Here is a 26,524-nt window from a genome sequence, read left to right on the forward strand (position 1 = left end):
ATTCTGTTTTTTTGTTTTTATTTTTTGGACACTACATAAGGATCACTTGGTATAGGCCACACCAAGGACATTACACGTATCTAGGCTTCAACATCAGAGGTCTCAAATCAGGGAAACACTTTTCTGCTTGTTAGTGCTGAAAAAATATGCCTGTGACAAAGTTGGAATGTGTGTCCTTATCCACCTCCAGGTTTATCTTGGGTCAACAGATTTGTGTTTGACATCTGCCATCAAATCGGGCTGGCTCAGGAGGGCTGGGGGGGGGGGGATTTGGGACTCTACCCTAACACCAAGATCCTGATTTAGCCCATTTGAGAGTGAAGGGTAGGAATCCATCCCTCACCCCAGGGATTCTGATAAACTAGATATAGGATCTACAGCTATAAATCTAGGGCTCTTTAAAAACTCACATTCCTAATGAGCCTCAGCACAGTGGGAGCCTGATGTGGCCTCAATGTCTTCAGAGGAAAGTTAGATTGTGCCCGCATGGCAGGCCCTGTATATGCCCAGCATCAGTGTTTGTATACAGGGTGTGATTCACCACTCGGCGGCTTCCTCGCGGGGTATGTCTAGTCGACGCTGCAGGGAGTTAACATCAGTGACCATCAGGAATTGTTGGATAAACACCGGGCTCTCTGGCCCCTCGGGTGGGATAACCTGAGTGATGCTCTACTTGGGCTTACAGAGGTCTCCACTTGTCCATAGCAGTAACTGACGGGTAACACGATCTTTATTGGCTTAACTTCTGGTCTATACCAGTGCTTCCTGGGACCATCTCCCATACTCAGCTGTGTAGTCGGTGTCTGTGTTAAATGTATTTAAATACACTCTTGTTTTTGAAAAGGTGGAGCTTACACTGTTCCCATGGTAACCTGTGGCAGGGTGGGGTCAGGGTTAGGGGAATGAGGTACTCACTACTCTCAGGTACTAACCTTGATTTTTATTTCTCATGAGCCAGACAATGGGTGCTTCCTGAGATTTCCCATCCTGGGTGGTATTATTATTAATTTTTTGCACCAGGAATTGATCCCAGGGGCACTCAATCACAGAGCCACATCCCCAGCCCTTTCTCACATTTTATTTAGAGATAGGGTCTCACGAGTTGCTTAGGGCCTCACTATGTTACTGAGGCTGGCTCTGAACTCACAATCTGTTCTTAGCCTCACGAGTTGCTGGGATTACAGGTGTGCACCACAGTCCCATCCTGGGTATCTTGCTGGCTTACCTACTCCCACCCTGGCTTCCAGGGAATCGGATCACACAAATCGGGCAAAACAACCCAGTCCGACTTGGTGTTTTCTGGAGTGTACTGTACTTATGTTCTTCACTGCTTATTTCATAGGCACTAACCCTCTAAGTAGGCTGTTCTTGGCACTCAAGTTTTGAGGCATCAGGGTCATTCTGCATGGTCAGTAAGACACACATGCATCGACGATGGCATGTCTTTAAGACGATGGCAAAAAGAAACCAGAAGGTAAACTATAAAGCCTGCTTGCTTTAGCCCATCTTGGTAGAAGTTTTCCAGGTGGGCTTTGAAATAAAAAACTCCTGATTCCAAGAGGCTGCCCAGCCCAGCCCAGAGTTTATTAGCACAGTTAATATCGCATGCAAATAGATTTCCTCGCTTTGGTCATGCCAGTCCATTAATTCAGCCCCTTGTCTGCTACATCTTTATCCTTGGCAGGTTAATCCTGCCAAATGCCTTTGCTGTAGCACATGTCACGCTGTGCCTATGTCTAACAAAGTAATTTTGCTAATCCTGTTGAATCAGCTTTGTGGCCCTGTCTGGTCAACCCAATAGTGGAAAAGTACATATAAGGATTTTGCCAAGATCTTTCACTTACTCTAGCACCCACCTCTCCCATTTAAAAATTACTCATACGGTTTCAATGGAATGATCTTACAGTCAATCACAGTGTTCAGACACCTGCCAATACCCACATCTTTCAGACAAGGATGTTGAGGTGTTCAGGGGGCCCCCAACTTTTTCTGGCAGCCCCACCTAGCCATCAGCTACCTATGCTAACCAAGAAGGGTTAAATAGGAAGCCCCAGACACAGTGCTTTGAAGGCTCAGCACACCAGAAGGGCTTGAGGATGACTGAATGGAAGGCACACAATTGCTTGTGATCTCTGCTGGCATCTGCTTAAAGGGTCAGTGGAACCATTAATGTGAATTGTTAGGAGAGGTGTCCACCTTCCTGCGGTCACCTGGTGATGCATGCACTGGGGTGGAGCATCTCCAGGTCTCACAGCCTGGTGTGGGCGAGGGTGGACCTTGCAGTCAGAATTGTCCACATCTGGTCAAATCCCAGAGGGACTACTTTCTATGACTTCAAGCACATTGCTCTATCTCCCTGACCTCAGTTTGCTCATCTGTAACACCAGTATAACCACAGTACCTGTGACATAGGATTGCTGCAAGAACTCGGTGTATTCATATATGCTGACTAGTCAAAACAGTGCAGGCATGCACATAGCAGGCATGGGGTAAAAGCAGGTTCACATTTGCACAGACTGGGAAATTTGTCAAAACACTGCCATTTGCGGCTTCCTGTAATATGGATATAGAGCACATGGGCCTATCTTTGAGGGTCTTCAGATGTGAACTGCACTCTCCTACCTGCTAAATATGAAACTCCAGCTCCAAGGACCTGCTGGAGGTCTCCCTACTTGCCACTGGTCTCTGCGTTACCCTGGACAGTGGTGCATGTGAGGAGGCATTCCAGGGTGGATAAGCCCAGGGTCTGCAATCACATCCCCAGAGACTGTCCTGGGCCTACTGCTGTGTGACTTTGGGGGCAAATTTTAACCTCTCTGACTCTTATGATCTTTGCATTATGAATGGGGGACTTGGTGCTACGTTCCAGGATTCCTGTGCTGATTCATAGAAAAGGTTCATATGAGTACCTGGTCTGCTTCTGGCAACACAGTAAATGTCCCCTAAAAAATGGCTATGACAGACCTGGCTCCCCTGCAAGGTACCAGGTCTTCTCCCTGCAATCCTCCATCCCCTCAATCTCCTTGTAGCCTTCGTGGAGACGAGAGACTTATTCAAGACATGGAAGGAGAGCTGCCAGTACAGAGCCTGCTTCCAACACAGTCCTAGGAGAAGTGGCACTCGCTGTAGCTCAGCCTGGTTTGTATTTTTACTCTAAATGACCTCAGTTCCATTCTGCCCCTCTTGGGTCACTCTAGTCTGAACCCTGCTGACACTTGTGAGTGGTTCTGAAATGCTGATGTACATATGTGGATTTGAAACTGTCCCACATATGGACATCTTTATGATGACTTCGAGTGCAGAAAATTAAACCTATTTGGTATCAGATGTGTCAGGAAAAGATTTCGGTCCTTGATGTGCAAACAGTATTTTGCTACAAGAGTATCTTGCTGCATGCCTCCCTTGGCAACCCAGCCATTCCTCACTACTTCCTTCTCCCTCCTGTTTCCTGCTGGATCTTCTTAAATGAAGTCCTACCATTAGTTGAGCACTTATGTCCCCATTATCAGACCCAACACTTCACATTTGTTATCTCACATAATTCTAATTGGAATGAGATAGTACTGTTCTACCAATTTTCCATTTAAGGAAATGGAGGCTTGGAAATGATAATCGGCTTACCCTAAGTTGTAGCTAAAAGGCAGGCACAGAGCTATTGTTTGAGCCCAGAGATGCCAGTCTCTAGGACAGTAGGCTACACAGTTTTGGTATGATGCCATTTCTTCTGGAGGACATCTGAGATAAGAGTAGAGCTCCTGAATGATCAATTCCCTTTAGCATTTATTTTTTGTTTCAAGTTATAGCTTTGCTGCCTGCAATATTTGCTTTTTTTTTTTTTTTTTCTTTGATGAATCCTGCACTAAAGTTGGTTTTTGGGAGGGACATAGGGCAAAAAAGTCTTCTTTAGTACATTTCGGTGATTAGAAAACTCCTATATATATCCCAAGTCTATTGCACTGATCTTAATCCAGTTCTCACTTGCCAACCTCTTGAACAGAATCGGCTTGCAATACTTCATGCTAATTAAAACATGATGGGATCAGGCTATTTGCAAAATTAGCAGTTCTGACTGGCTGGCCTCTGTGGCCCTGGTGGGGCCCACTGAGGCCCACCTCTGTGTTGCCTTGGCAAGAATTCCTGCTGAGAGGACAGTCCATCCATCCTGGGTCTTTGGAGAGGGGCATGCTTACCTCGAAAAAATGCAAACATCCCTGAACTTTGCTTACCAGATAAAAGGCAGCATTAGCTTCCATTGGCATCCCTTACATTTCCTCCTGCAGGATCAATCACGCGCCAAGCCAGACATGTGGCCCTTGGCTGTAATTAATCTTGGGGAGGCATAGCTTCTCTGTGATGGATTGCTGTATCAGAGCATCGCCTTCTGGGGGGAGGGGTGGGAGAAGATGGTAATAAGCACTGAGGATGGAGACGGCTGCTCATGCCATGTGGAGCAAAGCAGGATTTTTGTTTTTTTCTTTTTAAATGGTTGATTCACTGTCAGAAAATTCACTTTTACTTAGCACTGGGGAGGGAGTTTGCGATACTTACTTTTCCACAATGTGAATTTGGTGGCTCAGTTGTGTGCTCCCTTCTCTGCCCCGTTCCTTTTTTAGCTGAATCAAAGTTGCCTAAATCCTGTCTCTGGTTTTAAGGATGTGTTCAGCACCATGATCTGTCCCAGGGATGGATGTGCTTGTATTTCTCTGCTGAAAAAGATTTAAATGTGCCATTTTTATACAAGGGAAAGAGACTTATCTTCGACTTTGCTCTCGGAATGCTAGATTTTAAAAATTCTTCATTGAATTTAAAAATGCTTGAAGGTGGTTGAATTTTTTTTTTCCATCTTGGTACTAGGTTTGTTGAGCGGGGCTGAGTGGGGGTGATCACAGGGGTGTGAGAATCCTCCTCATTCATCAGCCTTGACAAGGACTCGAGGCATTAAGAGCTTCCAACAGGGTTGTCAGCTCCTTGCCTTTCCTGAATGATGTTGTTTGTTACTATTTTAAGACCTAAGCAACCTGCAGGAAAACCTTACTTTAAAGAAGTGCAATACCCAGATGCCTCCCTTGACACAAAATCCCATGAACAGTAACTTCCTTGAGAGCTCTCATAGGACTTGGTTAAAAAGTAAGTTTCCTGCCACCTGAATGTCACATGTGAGATGCACTTTGATGTAGGGATATGCTACTGTGCAAAGAGAGGCACATCAGCATTTATCTCTGGAAAGGGATTTCTCCCTCCCCTGAAAGCCCAGGGAGACATCCTGGCAACACTAAGATTAAGTCATGGACAGTGGAAGGATTATTTCCCAACCTGGTATGTGATCAACACCTATTAATAAGTACACAAGGGCTGGGGATCATGGCTCAGTGGTAGAGCGCTTGCCTCTACCCAGTGTGAAGCACTGGATTTGACCCTCAGTACCGCATAAAATGAATAAATAAAATATACTGTGTCCATTAACAACTTTAAAAAAATAAACAAGACAATCCTACCCCCATTTTCTTCCGAACACACTGACCTTGGGGTCCGCACCCATGGGGTTACTAACTTCACCTGTCCTGCCAGGACTCAGGGTGAAGACCTTCTGGGCAACCTGAGATTCTCCAGAAGGCTCCAAACTCCAGAGGTCACTGTTTGGTAACCCAGACTGACATGGAGACCTCAGCTGCTTGGTGGGGCATTTCTGGAGATCAGTAGAGACCTAATTTTTCTTTTCAAAAGTCCTGCTTCCTCCCCACAATTCCTGGCCTTAGAGCTCTGGGACATTTCCCAGGCAAGGTACTAAGGCCTCTGTCATGAGGCGTTCCTTTCTCTTCTCACCAGTATTTCTCCCAAGAAATTCTCTTTTTAAAAATGCAGCAACTAATATAGTCTTGGAGGGTGAATCCTCTTGAATGAAATGCAGTTTCACAGAAAAGCAAGAAGCAGCCTGCTCTGGAACAGAACACGTTCCCTCTCCTCCACCACAAACACCCAGGGAAAGGAAAAGGGGGACAGGCTTCTTGAATGAATGAACGAATGAGTCACCACCTCTCCTATCTGTAGCCATGAGCAGGGAGATACTGCACACACATGTTCACACCTATGACTCATTTTAGACTCACCTTCAGACCTGCCAGGAGGGAGCCTGGGCATTATTTAGAGAAATCACTAGCAAAATCAAAAGACACTTCACAAGTCCAAATTGTTCTGTGGTGCTTAACCAGCACTCCTGGGGACCGGGAGCAGTGTAGGGTCCTCTCTCTAGCTCTCTAGACCCTAGGCCCAGGCACAGATATTGACATGGAGCAGCTTGGGATTCCACCTCTGTGGGCACCTAAAGGAGACGTAGGAGCTAGGGAATTCCTTTGGAATCCTGGCTTAAGTTCTATACTTTTAAAGTGCCTTCCAGGCCTGGTGAGGGGCAGAGGGCAGCAAATGGAGGTGCTCACAGGCCCAGGGTATGGGTTTATTCAGAAATACACCCGGGAAGAACAGAAAGATGAGATGCACCAAGGTAGGAGATGGTATTCCAGGGGTCCATGGAGCTTTCCTGGAAACTCTGCATTTAAAAGATCTTTGTGCAATTATTTATTGACATAATTGACTAAAGAATTGTTACACAAATACCCCTGACACTTTGCTCAAAGTAAAGCACTTTTATAATCATAGGTATCTGAATTTGGGCAAAGACCATATTCTGAGAAGGGTCTGTGGCACAGAGAAGATTCAGGACCTTTCCTCTGGGGATGTGGATGCTGAGGAGCAGCAGGATGTTAAGAGGCGTGTCTATGCCCAAAGCTGATGCCCACCTCATCTGACTTCATCCTACAGCCTTGTAATGCAGTTCACAATCTACCCCACTGTGTCTCTTTCCCGGTTGCTAAAACACCTTTGAGCCTCAAAAGAAGCCATCATGTGCCTGGCTGAGGGCCATGGCTGCAGCTAACTCAAACCCTGTCAGCTGGCATGGAAAAAACCGACTGACCTGTTGGTTCTGCTCAGCCTCTTCGTCCTTGTCTGGATACAAAATGGGATGTCCAGCTTCATCCTTCATTCTGCAAGAAATTTCCAGAAATTAGTCACTGTCATCGTTACCCTAACTTCAGGACAAGTCCTCTTAGGCTCAGCAAAATCAACTTCAGAATTCAGCTGAATTTCATGGCCCACAGATGGGCCATGAGCCTGGTGCTGGAAACTCTGCCAGCCAGGGTGCTTGGTGCTGAGTTCTCCCTGTCACTTGCACATTCACTCACAAAGTGACACGGTGCAGCTAACATTATCATAGTGCCCTCAAGTGCCTCTTGGCTCCTATTTGATGTGATGCTTCTGGTGACGTGTTTTAATGGATCTTTTAAGCATAGGTGGTGAGAGGATGAAGAGTTTCCTGTTTTAGGGCCGAGGCGTGCTCAGGCTGTGTTCATGACGCCACCCCCCACCCCCGCCTCCCCTTTCCACATTGCTAGAGAGAAAAAAAGGTGCAATACTGTTTAGAAAAATCCCTGAGAGCATGTCCTAGATGATGGCATTCTTTTGTCCCCTTACTCCTGGAGGCTCAGGTGATAGCTGCAGACTCAGAGGATCAGGAGAAAGGGGGACTTTCAGGGGAGGCTGAAGAGAAAGGGATTAAACAAGAAACTCCTCAGCAAAGTTCTTCCCAGTTAAAGACATACGCCCTTGATCCTGACCCTGTCAGGAAGGCAATTTCCTTCTCTGTAAAATGGGATGGTAACAGTACTCGCCCTCCTTGACCAACAGAGGCAATAAAATAATCCTCAGGTTCACCATATATTTATAGCTATCATTCTTTTCATACTCAATGTAGTTGGTCACTCAGGAACAGGTGCTTAAAACCACAGAAATGAGTTCAGAGATCACAGTGGGGAGAGTTCCCAAGCCAGCTCTGTCACAGCCTTGCAGGGGCAGAGCACTTGATGTGTCCACTCTAAGCAGTACCCCTGGGCTCAGGGTTCATTATGCCAGGTGATGCAGTGTTGGTGGGACTATTATGATCTTAGAAATGGTTTTCTCCATAAAATTATGGTATCTGCAGGTAAATCGATGGAGTTGGAGAATATCAGGCTAAGCCAATCCCTAAACATCAAAGGCCAAATGTTTTCTCTGATACATGGATGCTGATCCATAATTGGGAGGGGCAAGGGAAGAATGGAGGACCTTTGGATTTGAGCAGAGGGGATGGGAAAGATAGTGGAATGAGATTGACATCATTACCCTAGGTACTAGTATGATTGCACAAATGGTATTTCTACATCATGTACAAACAAAGAAATGAAAAGCTGTGCTCCATTCGTGTACAATGAATTGCAATACATTCTGCTGTCACGTATAAACTAATTAGAACAAATAGAAAAAAAAAGAAAAAAATTACAAGAAAAGAAATGGTTTTCTCCAATAACAAAGTTCAGAAAGGAAGATAAGGATCAGGGTAAAAACATCATTGGAGTCATAGCCAAGACAAGCTACGTAATATTTAGGTACCAGAGCAAAAGCAAAGAAAAATGACGGTGAAGGAAAACGTTATACAACTAATGTTGGCAGATGACCTGGATGGAGATATTGAGAAAAAAATTTTGGTGCTCATTATGTAACTGTGCCTGGCTTGTCCCGACAGTTAAGTGCTGGTCTGTGGCCTCTGTCCTGTGGTCATCTTTTCATGCCCACTGAAATCAGAGTGCCTACCTCAATGACAGTCCCCATGCCCAGCCTTCAGGGTTCAGCCACCAATGCTCTTCAAGGAGATGGGTGCGTCCCTCACTGACACTGTACTCAGAAAGTGTCCCTGAGCTTGCCCTGGGGAAAGGATGAGGAAGCGGGCGTGCAGTTGCATAGGATAAATCCATCCCAACATCTCGGCCATGCCAAGCCTTCAGTTCCTTCCTTTTCCATTATGCTGAAATTTTGGAAACAACTTTGCAGAATCCCCGAGGACTAATTTCAGTCAACCATCCAAGCGGTCTCTTTAGGCCACTTCCGGTTGCTAGAGCTACCACATTAAATTCAGAAACTCTTTATTCCTCCTTCCTTCAGCTAATATCTTTAGAATCCATTCTTACACGTATTTCTTAGGTTTGCACTAATTAAAAAAATCTTGTAATCCTCTTGGGTACTTCCTGGCCTCTCTCCACACCTGTGTCCTGGAGATGGTTCCCTAGGTGCAGCCACCACCCCGTCTCCCCTCGGCAGAGGGGCCCCCGATCTTCCTGCTCCCTCAGTTATCACTGGTATTTCTTCCAGTAAAACAGCACTTCAGGAAGCAGAATCTGCTGACACAGACGTTCAGCTCTACCTTGGTGTTTCGCCAGAGATTTGACTTTGATTTTGAAATCGAAGAATCCTTCTGATCACGAGAGGGCCCTAGAGAAAATGAGCCTGAGGAAATGACCCACAGTTTTCTCTGACCTGACAAAACTGCTTTTCTGAATTAGTCTTTGCAGGCTGAGGATGAAGACTCAATGGTCACCTCCATGGCACCTCAACCTCACCTTTATATTCTCTCCAAAGGTCAAAAGGCAGATTGTGATCAAGACAGATAGGAAAATCAACAATGACAGAGGGCAGGTCTGCTGAGGAGGGAGATGGATACCTGGCTGAGCCGAAAGCTTCTGGAACCACCTTTCACCGATCCTGACTGCCTACAGCCCTCACCCTCTCTCCAAGCCCCGCAATTACCTGGGGAGGCAGGGAACATCGCCTCATCTAAGGGGTGAGGACAAGGAGACTCGGCCTCACCCACATGTTTGTTCCATGTCCACTGTGCCCAGTGGTGACAGCAAGACTGGGAGGTTGGCACTGTACTCCTTGGATAATGAGGGGACACTGTGCCTCTGATCATGGTGGGGTGACAGTGGTAGAAGCTTCTAGTTCAGCTGCAGGAGTTGACTTGTGCTCTGGTCACAGCTCTGGCCCCCAAATTTTGGGGAACTGTTGCCCTTCCTTTCTTCTCCAGCTGGCATCCTGCTTTTCTAAGTTCCCTAGATGCAGAGGGTAGACCACCTTGTGTCATTCCATTTCCACCACCCCTGCTTTAGAAGCATCTCCAAATTGTATAATTTAGAAGAGTCTAGAATTGGCAGCAAACTGGACCGTTCCAGTCACTTAAGAATTTTAAAACCCACGTGGCCTTGGAAAATGTACGTGGGACAAGGTATAATTCCTAAATATAAAGCACTACTCTGATGGGCAGGCTGAGTTCACAGAAATCATGTTTGGTGCTTGGAGACTAATTGACCTGAGTGTGCAAGGTTAAAAAAAAAACAAACAAAAAACCCCCCAACAATTCAGCATCAGTATATAAGCATAATAATGCTTTCTAAATGGTGGATTTATATTTATTTTTTGCAAGAAGACTCAGTTCCTGTGATAGCTGGAAACTTTCTGAATAAGCTTCAGTGAGAGAGTTGGGACTTTGGATCAGAAGGACGCAGGAGCCGGTGTCCTTGCTCTGCCATTCCTAGCTGTATGGTGTCTCGAGCAAGCCAGTGAACTGTCTCCTTGTGGGTAGAATGGGGACAGTAAGTCCCGTGGAGGGTGCTTGTGCAGATCACACCAGATGAAGTGGGGGAGGAGAACCAGCAAAGGGTACAAATGAGAACAGTGGCTCTGGGGACACCTCAGTCTTATTCCCCTGGCCTTGGGGACTTCTAGTTCGGTCACAGGAAGAGAATTTTTCCACATGTTCCAAGAATTTCTGCAGGAATTTCTTTCTGATTCAATGTCTAAGAAAGCAGGGTTTGATACTGCAGAATCTGGCAAAGAACGTTTCAAAAACAACCAACACAAAACATGGAAGAACCAGTGTCAAGTCTAGGGCCGCTGTGATCATGAGGGAAAGACCAACATAACCTACAGGAGTCTGAGCACAAAGACTTGGTTCACCATGATTCCTGCATAGAAGGGTAGATTGTCACCTACACAAGTGTAAAATGAGCGATTCCTACTGAAGGCTCCTACTCCAAATGGGAAGAGAGCAAGTGAAAACCAGATTCTCCCAATCAAGCTTAAGAACAGGATGAGAGAAATGAGGGCACCCCACCTGCCAGGCTTGTGGAAGGTGAGGATTTAAATTCTCAGGTGACAGAATTCTACTGGTGCTTCGGTTTTGATCCTTTTCTTCAAAATTAACTCACTCTGGGAGTTTAGAAGGCCAAATTGCCAAGGCAGGGCAGAGAAATGAGATAACACAGCGGCCTGCAGGGTTTGCAGCATCCGGCTTCTGTCAGGATGGAACCCAGTGGGAAGGGGACAGATTCAACAGTGCGACTACTGAGAGCCTGGCTGTGAACATTCAGGGAACCAGGGGCTTAGGCCCTAGCAAGGCAGCCGTCTCCTCTCTTAGCACTAAAATAGAATCTGCCTGATGGACATCCCTCCTCTTGGGGGACCCAGTTCTTAGAAATGTTTTGTGCTTTGAGCCTAATTATCAACAAAGGGTCATTTTATCTTGGCTATCGTGATTTCGTTTCTGATTCACTTTCAATTTAGGTTATTATGGACCAAGTCAGTCAGAAAGGGATTATGAGGCACTCTGCCCCATAACGCACCCCTCCTCCACACACAGATGTCCCCTCCCCCACTTCCTTAGTCCTCCGCTGGTAGGACTGAATCTGAGAGCGTAAGTGCCATTAAGTGACATTCATCAAAACACTCTCCATTGTTCCCAGACACCAGCGGCCGAGAGGTGGAAATTACTTGGCATTTCATTTTAATCTGTATTGAAGACTTGCCTGACAAAACATATTAAGTGTAAGAATTGCCAGCTTGGGAATGAAGCTATGTTTATGGGCTGCCCCATATTTTTCCTTCCTAAAGGAAATGACACTTCCCCCTGTCCTTCCCCATCTTCTGCAGCTCACCCTCCCCCATGCATGAAACCTTAACATTTAATTTTCTTTCGTGAGTAAAGCTTTTGTTGGCGGTGTCTAGAAGATGAGAATAAACATCTTGTGCCCCTGCACCAGCGTCTGAGATTAAACACACACACACACACACACACACACACACACACACACACACAAACTCTGCCTTTAATATGGTGTGATCAGCATTTCCCAGGGGGCTGCACTGTGGCCATCTAACTGCAGGCTGCGGGTGTGGGGCGCTTCTCTGGAGAGAGACTATCACCGCATGCTTGTGCTTCCGACAAAGGCCGATGCCAAGCTAATGGATGCGCCTGGTTACGGAGGGACCAGGATTCTCCCTGCTGGGCTGACAGTCATGGAGTGGGATGGTGTGTGGGACGTGCCTGCCTGGTACAAGTTTTATTTTCTTTGGTTCCTCAAGTCACCTTTCAGGTGACTTTTACATTGTGTTAGAAAACTCAAGACTCTCCCAGATGGGAGACTGTTTTATTTTTACTCCTCCTTTCGGTCTCTTTCTGAATGGGGAGGCTGTTCTTGGGGTCTGTGCCTGGCTGCCTAGTTAGTGGAGAGTAGGGATTCAAGAGAAGCCGAAGTGGTGGACCTCCTGCGAGTGTGTGTGTGTGTGTGTGTGTGTGTGTGTGTGTAATATTTATATATATATATATTTATTTTAGTGGTAGATGGACATTTTTTTTTGTGATGCTGAGGATCTAACACAGTGCCTCACACGTGCTAGGCAAGTGCTCTGCCACTAAGCCACAACCCTAGTCCCAGGGTTCTGCTTCTGGAACTTTCTCTCTCCAAACTTTTAAGCACCACAGGTCCCTGGAGGCAGGAAGTTTGTCCTTCTGGCCTGGCTTTGTTAATCTTAAGGAGCCTTATGTGAGCCTCTGTCGTGTTCCAGGGGCTATCTCCTCGGCTGGAATAGAAAAGAGGTGTTCATTTTAGTTTTCCATTGAGCCTCTGCTATTTCCAGGACTTTTGGAATCAGGAGGTGGGTGTAGAGGAAAGGAAGAAGAGAGGTGCTTCGTGTCCCCTTCCAGGCGAGACTCGGGCAAACCAGTCCTCTGGCTGGTGCTCCCTCGGAGGGGGCTTTCCACCCCTGCAAACTGTAAGCCACAGGGGGTCCTGTTTGGGGCTGTCCATGTAGCCCATGGTTCTTGTGACAAGGGAAGGTCACAGGGTGTTTCAGTTTGGATGTGAGGTGTCCTACAAAAGCTCCTGTTATGCAGGAGTGTTCAGAGGTGAAATGATTAAATTATGAGAGCTGTAACCTAATTAGTCCATCCTAGTTTGAATGGCCTGATGGGATGGTAACTGTGGACAGGTGGGGAGTGGCCAAGGGAGGTGGGTCACTGGGGTGTGTCCTGGAAGGGTAGTTACTCTTGCAGCCTCTTGCCCCCTCTCTCTGCTTCCTGACCCCGCCACGAGCCGAGCAGCTTTCCTCCACTGGGACCTTCCCCCATGATGTGCTGCCTCACCTTGGGTCCAGAGCCATGGAGACTGAAACCTCTGAAACTGTGAGCCCCAAATAAATTTTTCCTCCTCTAAGTTGTTCTTGTTGGATGTTTTCATTTCCTGACTAAAGCACAGGGAATCCTGAGCTCTATGAGGGGAAGGGCCTTGGGGAGCCCACCATGGACTCTAAATCTCAGAAGGTAGACAAGCCAAAGGAAAGCTTATGGCCTGGGGGCCAGACTCCATGCAGGGTTCTGTCCCACCAGAGGCATGACACCTGCTTTGCTCCCCACTCCCCAAATGGGTGCCTTAGGTGAAGTTTTGGTGAAAGAATATATATATGGAAGGGGTGTGTGTACCTTTCTATGCTACAGATATAAAATTGCTCACAGCTAAATGGGTAATGCTTCCATCCCTAGTTGACACTAAAGAATCCAATTCCATGGCTTAGAGGCTTGTTACCAATGAAACCCTGACAGATACAGCTGTTCCCTCCTCTCACAACCCGATCCTGGCTACCTGCATGCATTCTGAAAATTCACACCTTAGCCTAAAGACATGCCCCTTTGAAAAGATGTGGAAAAGTAGCACACTGTTTGAAGTCCTGATTTCAGTCTGTTGCCTTTTGATTTGGAAAGATAAATAATAGAAGAGAGTCTTGCATATGGCCCAATTTTAGGGACAGATGTGACTGGAATAATAATTAGTAAGAGTTGGAGAAAATCATCTGAATTAACTACAGAGTAGTCACATCATGTCTAGAAAGCAGAAGTAAGGTAATGTCTATTCTAGATTGGTACCATAGATCTGATTCTCTTCCATATAATAGTTAAACAAATAATGCTCTATTAACTTCCCCTAGAACAAATCGAAGTCGTCATCTTCTGGAATTTCTCACGTTATTAAATGAACTCATTCTGTTCCCTGACCCAGGCACTAATTGAGAGATGTACACCTTGTCTTGTCTCTAAGAAATGTCAAATAACTTAGCACCTCTACAGACTATTGATAAGGAGCTCCCTGGGGGCTCTACTGGCATCTCTCCACATACTCACTGTGTTTGTTTCGAGGAGCTGTTTTGGAACCCAAGGGTTCAGACATGCTAGGCAAGTGCTCTGCCATTGATGAGACCCTCAGTCCCACATACTCACCCTGGGTCCAGTCCAAGGGGAAAAGGGAAAGGAGCAGGCAGCCTGTGCAGAGAAGCACCAGAGCAAAACCCACAGCCAGGGCATTCAGTTCAGATGACAGACTGGGGAGACCAGGGTGAGTGCCCCAGTCATCTCCTACTGGCTGTCTGGTTAGCCCATTTGATTCCTATCAAAGCACTTTCTTCCATCTGGAACTATGTTCTTCTTATATTTCTTTACTAGTGTATCAAATGCTCCCCTGATCCCTGGAACAGAAGCTACCTGTGAGGGTGGGAACTCATCCAAGCTGTTCAACTCTGTCCCTCTAGTGCCAAGGACAGTGCCTGGCATGTAGTAGATGCTCAGTAAATGCTTGCTGAATGAAAGAAAAAATGGGAAGGAGTATCTTTTGTTCGACAGAGTTGCTCAGTTCTCCTGTGGTCTGCGCAATACCCCTGGTTTTGCACAAAACCAGAGCGTCCCAAGGATGCATAGGTGAAAATCTCCAAGAATCTGGCATCACAGCCTACAGACAATTGCTATGTTCCGGGTCTGCATTGTTAACATTGGAAATAATAGCAGAGAAATGGGAAGGGGAGGGAGGAGCAGGAAGGTGCTACAGAAGGGAACAGGGGTGGATGCCAAGCAAAGAACTCACATAGAGAGGCCAAGGAGAAGTGTCTGATGCTTTCCAGAATTTACCGTGTGCATGTGGGTGACAATGACCTGTGCTAGTGGGAAACCCATGGCTTGGGATGGTTGGGACTTCATAAAATCCTTCAGTTTCAAGGATGAAAAGCAGTTCTAGGCATGTTTCTTCTAAATCCAGCCATGCGTAAGCATAAACTTGCATGTACACACACTCACCCCCAAACACCGTCACGGACCTGAACGTGAAAGACCCTTTCAAGTCTGGTTTTTGACTCTTTTCTGGTGACCTCTGATCATAATTCTCAGCCCTTTGATTTATCAGCCAACCTTTCTTTCAGCAGTTGAAATGGCATCAAGTTAAAAACAGCTTGCTAACAGTAAAATCAGAGGAATATTGAGTCTAAATATTTTTTGCCCATATATGTGGACTCTTCTTTGATGAGCTTTTACATCTCTAAAATGGGGTGAGAGAAATAGGTCTCATGCTCCCGTGACTGCTTTTCCTATTTTGGGATCATTTCCTGCATACTATCCAGGAAATGCCTACTGTGTGCTGAATAGAAAGCCTAGGGACCTGGGGGCCAGAGTCCTGGGTACATGGAGCCTGGGTTGGCAGTGTTGCTGGAAACTTCCAAGAGTCACATGGCTCTGTCTTGTACTTGAAGATCCTCTTAAGGACTTAGATCATTCCAAAGAATGCCATAATTAATGCCTGAAGATGTGTCTTCCCTTTAATCACAAAGAAACATCAGAAAACTCTAAATGAAGCCCATTCTCTTTTCTCATAAAGAAGGTTAGTGTCGTGCTGGGGCTGTGGCTCAGCGGTACAGTCCTTGTCTAGCATGTGAGGAGACCTGGGTATGATCCCCAGCACCACACAAAAAAGCCAATGTCATGAAAGACGAGAAAGGGTGAAGGCAGCTTCAGATGGCAGAAGGTCAGAGAGACCATACATATTACTGCCTGGATCAGGGGGAAAAGATTTCTATAAAAGGCATTATTGGGGCAAGTGGGGAAATGTAAATCGGGATTCTGATACTATATCAACACAATCGAAAACAATACCAATGCAACATTACATCGTTAAATTTCCTAAATTGTGTAATTGTACTAGGCCACGTTCTCAGGAATTACATGCTGAAATAGATAAACTAAATCTGCAATGGTTTAGAAAAGTGTGTGCATTTATGAAAGAGAAAAATAATAAAGTGCTTAATCTGGGTCCAGAATGTATGGGATTTCACTGTACTAGTCTTTAAGTTTTAAATTACTTTTATTTGTGGGCAATCATCTTTCATTTTCTTTTTGACTTTCTATTCCTAAATCTGTCACCCATAAGTACATGTAAGTGTGCTTCTTTCATTTTAAGGAGGCAAAGAAGTAATATGCAAAGTAGCCGACATCACATTTAATGTCAATTTATTTATCATGATATTTCTTTAAACTTTATCCCAGTAAATCACTTCACGGATCACAAAACCTTCAACTTCTGTTTCTTAATTTTCTGTGTCTTGTTGAAAAGCTGCTTGGGAGGCAAAATGATATTTTTATTTTGCAGGAAAAGGGGTAAACCAGATGGCTTATATTTTTCCTTTAACAGTATAATGTGGCCGAAATCACATAACGCCCTTTGCCTTTTTAATTAAGACAGGAAGATAAATTAATAGTAATTGGTTTTTTTTTTCCCCATTTGGTGACGTGGGGGCTAGAGTTTCCTGGGACCCAGACTGTCTCATCTATGTTCAGCCATCGAGGGGAATTCACTCTGAGCAAGAAGTGTCAACATTAATGTCGCCTCTCTGACACTAAAATACTCTTTCCTCCATTCAAATTGCAGCTGATTGAAAGGATACGAGCAAGAATATTTTGCTTGGCACATGGCCTAAAAGTTCTAAATTTATGTATTCTATTTTTGCTTCTTTCTCAGATTGGATTAGTTACTAAGCAACTGAAGTATTTAATTTCATTTGCTAATAGTGACATGTGAAAGGCAGCAGCAGGTGTACATGGCCACCACGGCCACAATAGACCCGGCCTCACACCCGCCTCGTTGGGCAGGGATGCTCACTACCTCATATTCAGTGCAGACCCTACTTCTTATGTTTTATTTATTTGACTTATGTGTCTCTGAAGATTATTTGTAGTAGGAATAGTCTAGCGATTTGTTTTTCTTGCTCAGAAAACTACATGTTTGTAGCATCCTAAATCCTCTTCTAGACTTCCGGTTCAACATGGTAGACCAAGCACATATGTTTTCTTTTCCCTCACCAAGAAAGAAAATAAAAGTCTTCAGAGATGCACTGCCCCAGTGAAATAAAAATAGGCTGTTGTGAAAAGAGAACCATCAGAGCAAGAGAGAGTCCTTGGAGTTAAAAAAAAAAAATGTGAAAACATGTTTAGGATTTTGTCCTGTGGGGAGGAGGGCAAATTATAGATTCTGAATAAATGCCATCTTCCTATTGATGACAAGGATCAAATCTTCTGCTCTAAGGAATAGAATGTACACCTTTCAAAGCACCAAAGGATAAAAAATAAAAACAAAACATGGAGCCTCGCAATAAAGGGAGGCATATTAAGTAGAAAATGAAAATAAATGACGGGGATGGGTCCGAAGGTACCAGTATTATAATACAAGTAGTTTAAATTTTCCTATTCAAAGACTTTCAGATGGGAGTGTAAAGAACCAGGCTATATGTTACTTTCAAAAGACAAAATGATGTAATCAAGATAAACCTAGTAAGCATTTTTACAAAGAAAGCAAAAGAAAAAAAACAAAAAACAAAAAATGCACTATCAGGTCACAATAGAATTCAAGACCAAACCAAGTAACTGTTTTATATGGATGGAAGATACAGTCTAATAACAGCCACAAAAAACCTTTTGTCACCGAAGAACACACACCATGGAACTGTCTCAAGAGCTCAGAACGTGCACAGCCACCACTCAATGCATGCTCATTGTGGGGACCCCAGCACATCTTTCTCAGAAAGGGATGATGGATCAAGTAGCTTAAACTTACAGATGACTGGCATCCATAGCCACGGAGCCGACTTTCACAATCTAAACTCAGTTCCCGACTAACAGAATACATTAGGGGTTACGTTTCCCTGAAGTGCTTTAAAAAACTGACCAAGTATAGGCTACAGATAAAAATCTCAATGAAATCCTCAAAAGAGAAATTCCCCAGGCTTCTAACCCAAGAGCAATTTACAAAAGAAAATCAAAGCTGAAATTAGAGACTAAATGGAAATGAACGACAACGACAACACTCTGCTTTGAACCTACAGGGTGCATCAAAGAGGAATTCCAGGGTCAAGTGCTTTTGGACAACAAGAAAATTCACTAAATCATCTCAAGAAATTTTAGAGAAGAGAGCCAAACAAAGTAGAAGGGATCCAATAAAGAAAAACTAGGATGATGAAAGAGAAACAGGTTGGTTTGATCATTTAAACCTCAAAAGAAACCAGTCTCTCAAAAAGTTAAACGCCACACAATTAGGAATAATAAAGACACAGATTTGATTTCAAAATTATTAGAGCTTACATATACAAATATTGATACATTTGAAAAGACAAATAATTTTCTAGAAACAAATTATTAAAATGACTCCATAAGAGAAAACCTAAAAATATCAGAGACCAGAGGGGGAAAAAAATGGAAGAGGTGGTCTAAAAGCCTGTCCCGCCAACCAGGTCTCACACCCACCTGGTTTTACTACTCTAAAGTGCATATTCCTGTGCTAGACTGAAAGAGTGTAGAAACTCGGTAAAGCTTCTCAAATTTCTATGAAAAGGTAGTATAATCTGGATATCCAAAGTGGCTAGATGACATGAAAATAGCCAAGCACAGATCACAGTTCAACAACTCGAAATGCCTACAAGGCCAGGTAGGACATTTAACAGGAAGAAATTAAACAGGAAATTTAATATCCATTAAACAGAACCTCCACAGGGAGAACGTTCGGCTGTTTGACAGAAGCCAGTAGTGTGATGGACAGCAGGGGTTAGAAGCACCAGCTTATTAATGCATACACAGACCCACATCCTAATGCAAGTTCCTGAACCAAAGTTAATGTCTTAAGAGAGCAGCACAACATGACCTGGGAGGGTTTATCCTAGGATGCATCAGCGTTGGAGTGATCTCATTCAACTCATTAATGGATGGAGGGAGAAACGCCCTGGGATCATCTTGTTTAATTCAGGAAAGACATCTGATAAAACTGCATATCCGCTCCTACAGAAACCTACAGAAAGGTGAGAAGCATGGGATGCCCATCATCGTCATCATCATCATCATCACCATTGCTGTTCCATGTTGGTCTTGGGAAAGGGGGAAGATGATGGTAGGTGTAAGTGCTGGGAATGGGGAGAAAGCATAGTTCTTTGCAAAGCAGTCATGTGTCACTTAATGATGGGGATATGTCCTGAGAAATGCTTCATGAGGCAGCTTAGTTATGTGAACATGGTAGAATGGACTTCTATGGTGTTCCATGCTGAGATGGCCAGGATGTCACAGGCCCTTTGATCTTAGGGAACTACGTCTTCTCTGCAGTTCATTGTGGACCAATGCACTGTTACAATTATCCTTCAAGATCTAAGACCTTCAGCCTTAAAATGGTTAGAACTACTAAATGGTTCTGTAGGATGCCTAGACACAGGCTATCTGTACTTCCATGATCTAGAGACACAGATACAGAAAGTGGGAGAGGAGGAGGAAAACTGACTAGGGACAGTGAGTCCTGAAAAATGACATGGCACGTTGCTAATGAAGAAATCAAAGATCTAAATGGAGAGCCATGTTATGTTCACAGATTGAAAAACTCAGTAGTAGAAATGTCAAGTCTGCCCAAAATGATACAGTGCTTAGCAAAATAACGGTTTTGTAAGTGCAGAGGAGATCATTCCAAAATTTATATGCAAAGCCAAAGGAACTGCAATAGCCAAAACAGGTCTGAGAAAGAATGAAGTGAGGCAGAGCAGTCTCCCTGACTCCAAGACCTACTAGGTAGCTGTGGTCATCCAGAGTGTAGAGTGCTGGTGGCGGGTCAGATGCAGAGCAAAGGGAAAAGAGAGAGTCCTGAAATCATTCATTATTGCTCAACGGACTTGATGAAGGTGCAGAAGCAATTCAGGGGAAGGGACAGCATTTCAACAGCTGCTGCTGGAGCAACTGGAAATTCACGGACAAACAAATGAACCTCAAAGTTCGACCTTAAACCTTATATGGATGACAGATCAAATGTAAAAGGTAATACTATAAAACATATGGGGAAAGAATAGAAGTTCATTGAATTAGAGGGGAATGAAGGGAAAAGAGGGAGGTTGGGAATAGGAAAGACAATAGAGTGAATCGGATGTGACTTTCTCACATTCATATGTGAATACACCACCAGCGTAACTCCACATCATGTTCAAACACAAGAATGGGAAGTTACACTCTGTGTATGTATAATATGTCAAAATACACTCTACTGTCATGTAGAACTCTAAAGAACAAATAAAAAATGCAAAAAACAATAAAACATGGGGAAAAGAGAAATTCTTTAGGATCTGGGTCAGGTAAAGAATCCTTAGATATGACATCATACCACAATATAAAAAAAATGATAACGAAGTAATACTTTGGCTCTGCAAAAGATTCTACTAAGAGAATTAATAAACTAATACACAGACTGGAAGAAAATATTTGGAAACCACAAGTCCTATAATATGCAAGAAGCTCTCTGAGCTCAATATTAAAATATCAACCAACCCAATTAGAAAATAGGCAAAGGACATGAATAGACATTTCACAGAAAAGGGCAGATAGCAAATAGGTACCTGGAAAAGTATTAGACAGAATCACCTACTATGAAAATACAAATTAATACCACAATGAGATCATTTCACACTTCTCAGTACAGATAAAAATGGAAGCGACAACACAAAATGCTGGAGAGGATGTGGAGAAACTGCCCCTCTCATGCATTGTATGTGGACTGTAAAATGGTACTGCTGCTCTGGAAAAGTCTGGAAGTTTCTTTAAAAACCAAACATACATTTGCTATATGACCCAGCAATTGTACTTCTGGGCATCTGTCCCAGAAAAAGTAAAACTTACATTCATATGAAAACCTGTATATAATTGTCCATAGCAGCTTTGCTTGTAATAGCCCCCAAAATGACCCTTGATAAGTAAATAGTTAAACAATCTGCGGTACATCCATTCCACAGACTAGTCAGCACTGAAAAGGAACACACTACTGATACAACAACTTGGATGAGCCAAAAGGGTATTATACTGAGTTACAAAAAACTGAAAAAGGTCATATACTGTAGGATTCCATTTATGTGGCATATTTCAAAAGACAAAATCACGGAGCTGGAGAACAAGTTAGTGGTTGCCAGGGGTGTGGTGGTAAGCAGGAGTGAGGCAGCTGTGACTACTGGGTAGCACAAGGGACATCTTTGGTAGACAGTTCTGAATCTTGATCGTGTTGCCGGTTACATAAATCTATGCGTTAAAGCAACACAGGTCTGCAGACTCATTGTCCTAATGTCAATTTCCTGGTTTTGAGGTGGAAGTATAGTTACCTAAACTGTAACCATGGTAGGGAGCTGAATAAAGGCCTTGCAGGACCTTAAGGCCTCTCTCTACTAACCTTGTAACTCTCTGTGAATCTGCAATTGTTTCAAAATGAGTTTCTGAACTACTAAACATTAGAATCTGTGCTACCTGTCCTTGGTGTTGTATCCTTAGCACCTCAATGGTGTCTGGTCCATAGCAGGTGCTCAATTAATATTTGACAACTGGATGAGCAGAATAGAAATTTTCTTGCCGCTAGGAAATCGGTGCTGATGAGGTGCTGGCTAATGGTACCAACTTCCCTTTCAACCCCTGTTCTGCTGGATCGTGTCTTGAAGGTGTCTACTTTAGGGTGGCCTTGTACAGAGAGGACACAGCGGACCCCGAAACCTCACAGATAACATTTTAAATTTGCAGGACAGCACATCACACAGTGCTTGATGCTTTGCAAGGAGCCTTCACCTACGTCTCTGAAATCACGTGATAATCCCGTGAGGTGGGCTGGACAGAAAGGATCTCAAGAAGTGAAGAATTATACCCCACACTTCATGTTCTGATGGCGGGTGAGTCAGAAACGGAACCAGAGATTTGTGCCTTCTGTTACCCCCATACTTTGGTGTCCCAAAAAAGTATTCTGGGGATGAGGGGGATGATCACGTCATTTGTTATAGTGTTACAAAAACAGGAATGGCTGATAGCAATGGTCACTATTGTTCTTCCTTCAGGTAATATGACTTTACACCTGTTCTCCTGAAATGCAGAAATTTTTAAAAAATTGGTAGATATTCATTAAAGACCCCAACTCTAATAATTTAAAGATCCCAACATTCTAGTTTTGGAAGGGCCTAGCTTAATTTCTAAAGAAACAGTGGTGGGAAAAGAATTCTAGAATAAAGGAATCTTCTGGCCCCTATGACCCAGGCATCTTTAATTTACCAAAAAAAAAAAAAAAAAAAAAAAAAAAAAAGAAAAGAAAGAAAGAAAGAAAAAAAAAAAAAACCAACTTGGTAATAGCAAAAGTTGAAACGCATCCTTGCTTTTGGAAATTTAGTAAAAGTGGTGAAGTACAACAAAATAATTGCCATGGAAGTGTGAAGTCTTTGTTGCCGGTGTTAAAAGACATCGATGTACTAAGTTGGACAAAGAGTGTAAGCTCGTGTGTCGTTTAAAGTTGTAAACTCCTTCTTGGTGAGAAACGTGACTATTAGAGGTTGTGCCTGAAAAACTGCAGAGGGAAATGAGCTGCATAGTGAAATGTGGCAAGAATGGAATCAAAAGCAACAGGGCGGGGGCTGGGGATATGTGCCTGACTGACATGCACAAGGCCCTGGGTTCAATCCCCAGCACCACAAAAAAAAAAAAAAAAGCAACAGCGAGATATGGAAAATAGTGACCCAGGGAGCCTGCTTAAGAAAAGGGACCAGGATGCAGGCAGATGAGGCTGTGCATGAACCTTTCCCAGGGTGGCCGTGGGAGGTCCCTTCAGAGGTGGTGCTTCTCAAACATGGTTGCCCAAGAGATGCACCTGGGCCCTTTGAGGAAGCATTGAGGCTGTGTCCCTCCCCCAGAGATTCCCTTCCTTCAATCTTGGGTGAGTCTGGAAGAGGGTATCTTGCTATGTAGATCACACTAGCCTCAAACTCCTGGCTCAGGGATTCTCCTGCCAAGTGATCCTCCTGCTTTCAGCCTCCCTGAGTAGCTGGGACTACAGGTGCATACCACCATGTCTGGATAGAAGATGCTTTCTAAAGGCAAGGATTCTCTTTCCCCAGGCAATTCTAGTGGTGGCAAGGTTGGAGCATGCCCAAGCCCTAAATATTACAGATTTTCTCCACACATCCTCCTTACCTGCGCCTGCCCCTGCCAACTGGGATGGTGGAGAGAGCGGAGGAGCCCAGGGGACCAGCTTTCCCTGGGAGGGGCGCCCACCTTTACAGGAGGATCCTGCTGTGAAACATTTTGAGAAGCCCTGATCCTCATGGCTCCCCAGGTCCAGGTGCTTCCTGTACCTCTGCATTATGAATTTCGGATCCCGAGGTGACATGGAGAACAGGAGGTGTCCTCTACTCCTCAGGGCCAGCTGCAGGGTGGAAAGGTGCCCAAAGTGGCATCCTAATGGTTACTCTTAAAATTTCAACAGGCCCCCTTTCATTTTATTCTTCAAGAAAAGAGAATAATAGGTGGCAAGGGTCAGTCATTTACCCCCACCCGATCTGGACTTGGGGAAAATCAGCCTTGTGGTTCATCAAGAATTACACTTCCCTACCTTGACCTAGTGGGAAGATTTCTGATGTCATGGCTCAGAAACCTCTTGAAAAATCGAGTTAGGATGAAGGAAGGAAATGATCCCTTTCTTCCACTACTACTGTGACTTCTGACACAAAAGAAGCAAAAAAAGAAGCAAAAAAAGAAAAAAAAAAAAAAAAACCAATAAAATCCCAAACCAAAAAAAACTGCACACACCACTGACCAAGAGCTCACCAGGACACAAGATACAAAGGCAGGTAGTAAAATCGTCACAGTCACCCACATAAGGCTGGTGGGGAAAGCTCCCCTGGAGGGAGATAAACTTCAAACTCTTTAGGACTGACCCAAGGAAAGCAGGAAATAGAGGCGATCAGAAAATCTGCCAAATCACCTGAGATCAACACCACTCACTCAATTATCTAAGAGGGAGAAATAAGGCGTTTGATTAGGACCTTCCCCCGATCCCCCCAAAAAAATCACTCAAGTTTTCATCTCTTACGTACTTCCTTCCCCTCCCATTTCTTGGTGTTCTTGAGAAACGGCAGTACCAGCATCGTCGCTGTCACTCTGCCGGCTGGAGGCTCCACTCGGGAGCTGGCCCCCCATTCCCATCAGCCCCTCAGTCTTGCTCTGCATCTGGAAGATGACTTGTGTACTTCTCCAATTAAGTATTACCATTGTAGTTCTTCCTCGATGCATTATTCATCCAGTATTAATCCCCTTAAAATTGGTCTTTGCAGGGAAACTTTGCTTTCTAAAAATCAGTGTGCATTTAATAAAAGGCCATGGGCTTCCGCTTTGCTGATGGGCAAGAGGCCTCCTAAAGGCAAAGCCCCAGCCTCCTCCTTTCTCTTCACCTGCACAGACAGCCCTGTCTCTGCCACTTGGTGAAATGCATTTTCTGCCTCGCTCAGCTAATAGACTCTCTTCAGAAAAGGAAGTTAATCCTCGGGCGACACAATGTTAAACTGCCCAAGGAAGAATTAAATATTTCAGGAAAGGTGGTAAAAAATGGCAACTATTTTAGATTCTTTGAAAATTTAAGTAGAAGAGGGAAAAAAATAGCTTGTACGATGGATAGAAGTTCACTTTTGTGAGATTCTTAGTAACGTGCTGGGAGACAATGGAACACCAGGCCTGGGGCTGCTGGCGCCAGGTACAAAGATTGCTCCAGTTATAGGGAGCAAGTGCTTGAGTTTTGGGGGGACCCAGAGACTGCTGGAATCCCTTAGGTGTGGAAAGGAAATGTGATCTGAAAAAGGAAAATTGACCTATTTTCCTTCTCCCAGTAATGGAACAAAAAGCAAAACTTTCACGTGGGATGAGTGGGCTCTGGGGTCGCTTGCCTGTAGTCGCCAGCCCCCGTGGCTTTGAGACTTGTCTCAGCTGACTCACCTGAAGAGCAGAAGAGCCAGGGGAGCCCCCTGGCAGGGGGTGTGGGGGTTAACCACGAGGCTGTGTGCCTTGGGAGTGGTGAGCAATCAATACCTGCTAGATTATGATGATATAATAATGACATGGACTTAACCTGGATACATTTTTACCACAGAAGTACAAAGAGAGCACTCTTCCCTCCACAGAGCGGGGAAAACCAGGTAATTGTAAAAATGCTGCAATCATTTTTCTATCCTGAGCTTTTACAATCCAATTTATTGCCCTGCTCCTCACAGCTGCTTTCCAGGGCCCACAGACTGCGGTGAAAACATATTAGCTGGAATCGGAATAGCAGGTTCGAGAATTTATGTATTTATGGTTTGCCTCCAAGAGGCACAAGTGATGTGACTTCAATTGTTTTAATTTGCTGTGCCTCGTCATCCCTTGCCTTAGGCTGCTCGGAAGGGACAGGAGCTCCCGGTGTGCTGTGCTCTGCTGGGGCTCTGCAGACTTGTGTATGCGGTGGCCAGGGAGCCAGCGACTAGAGGTAGAGCCGGTTCAGCACCCCTGCCTCCACTAGCATGTAGGCTGTGGGTTCAGAGGCTGATCTGGCCTGAAGATGCTGGAGTTCACACCTGGGGGAGGGGAGGGAGAGTAAAGCAGACGATGCTCCATGTCAGAGGCAGAGAGCCAGGTGAGGAGCACAGACCCTTGAGAGCGCCTGCTGTGGTTTCACCTCTTCCTCTGCCACTTCTTAGTTGTGTGGCCTGGCCTGAGTCCCTCAGCCTCTCTGGCCTCAGTTTTGCCACCTGTGAAATAGAGATGATAAAACCTACCACTGAGGGTCTGGGGAAGAATTAAAGGGGAAGGTCCTGTAGTGCTAGGTGTCGGCTCTGGTTTTGGAGGATTTAGGTGTCTGGCTCTCCCCAAGCCCAGGACTTTAAGCACTCCCGACTGACGTGCTTCAGAGTCCTAAAGGGGGCCTTCCTGCCTCCCCTGCAATGTGCCGCCCCCTCAAGTCTTTGAGTCCTGTTGCTTCATTCTAGTCTCATCTTAAACGCCACCTCCTCCTCGTTCCCTTCTGGCAGCTGTCTCTCTCTCCTTCCCTGGCCTCACAGTGCATGTTGTAAAGTCACCAAGGCATGCATTATGGACCGACCTGTCACCACTGCCAATGTCCTTGAGGCCCCAGGCACAACGCTTGTGTCTTCCGTGTCCCTCTGTCTGGTCTCTTTACTT

The 26,524-nt window shown here is 44.7% G+C and overlaps 1 long non-coding RNA gene across 2 annotated transcripts in view; it reads right to left on the reverse strand.

Annotated features, from left to right (window-relative positions):
- Positions 1 to 3,832: 3,832 nt before the first annotated feature.
- Positions 3,833 to 26,524, reverse strand: part of LOC124969538 (uncharacterized) — a 101,695-nt gene continuing 79,003 nt past the window's right edge. The window contains exons 3-5 of one of the 2 annotated variants that reach the window (XR_007105979.1): positions 6,971 to 7,040; positions 4,549 to 4,706; positions 3,833 to 4,381 (exon numbers count right to left, since the gene is read on the reverse strand). This is a non-coding gene — a long non-coding RNA (uncharacterized LOC124969538). Of the gene's footprint in view, positions 4,707 to 6,970; positions 7,041 to 26,524 lie in introns of both variants that reach the window. The other variant, XR_007105978.1, reaches the window with a different exon arrangement.

The sequence above is a fragment of the Sciurus carolinensis genome, chromosome 17 (genome assembly GCF_902686445.1).
Source record: "Sciurus carolinensis chromosome 17, mSciCar1.2, whole genome shotgun sequence".
Classification (NCBI taxonomy): domain Eukaryota; kingdom Metazoa; phylum Chordata; class Mammalia; order Rodentia; family Sciuridae; genus Sciurus; species Sciurus carolinensis.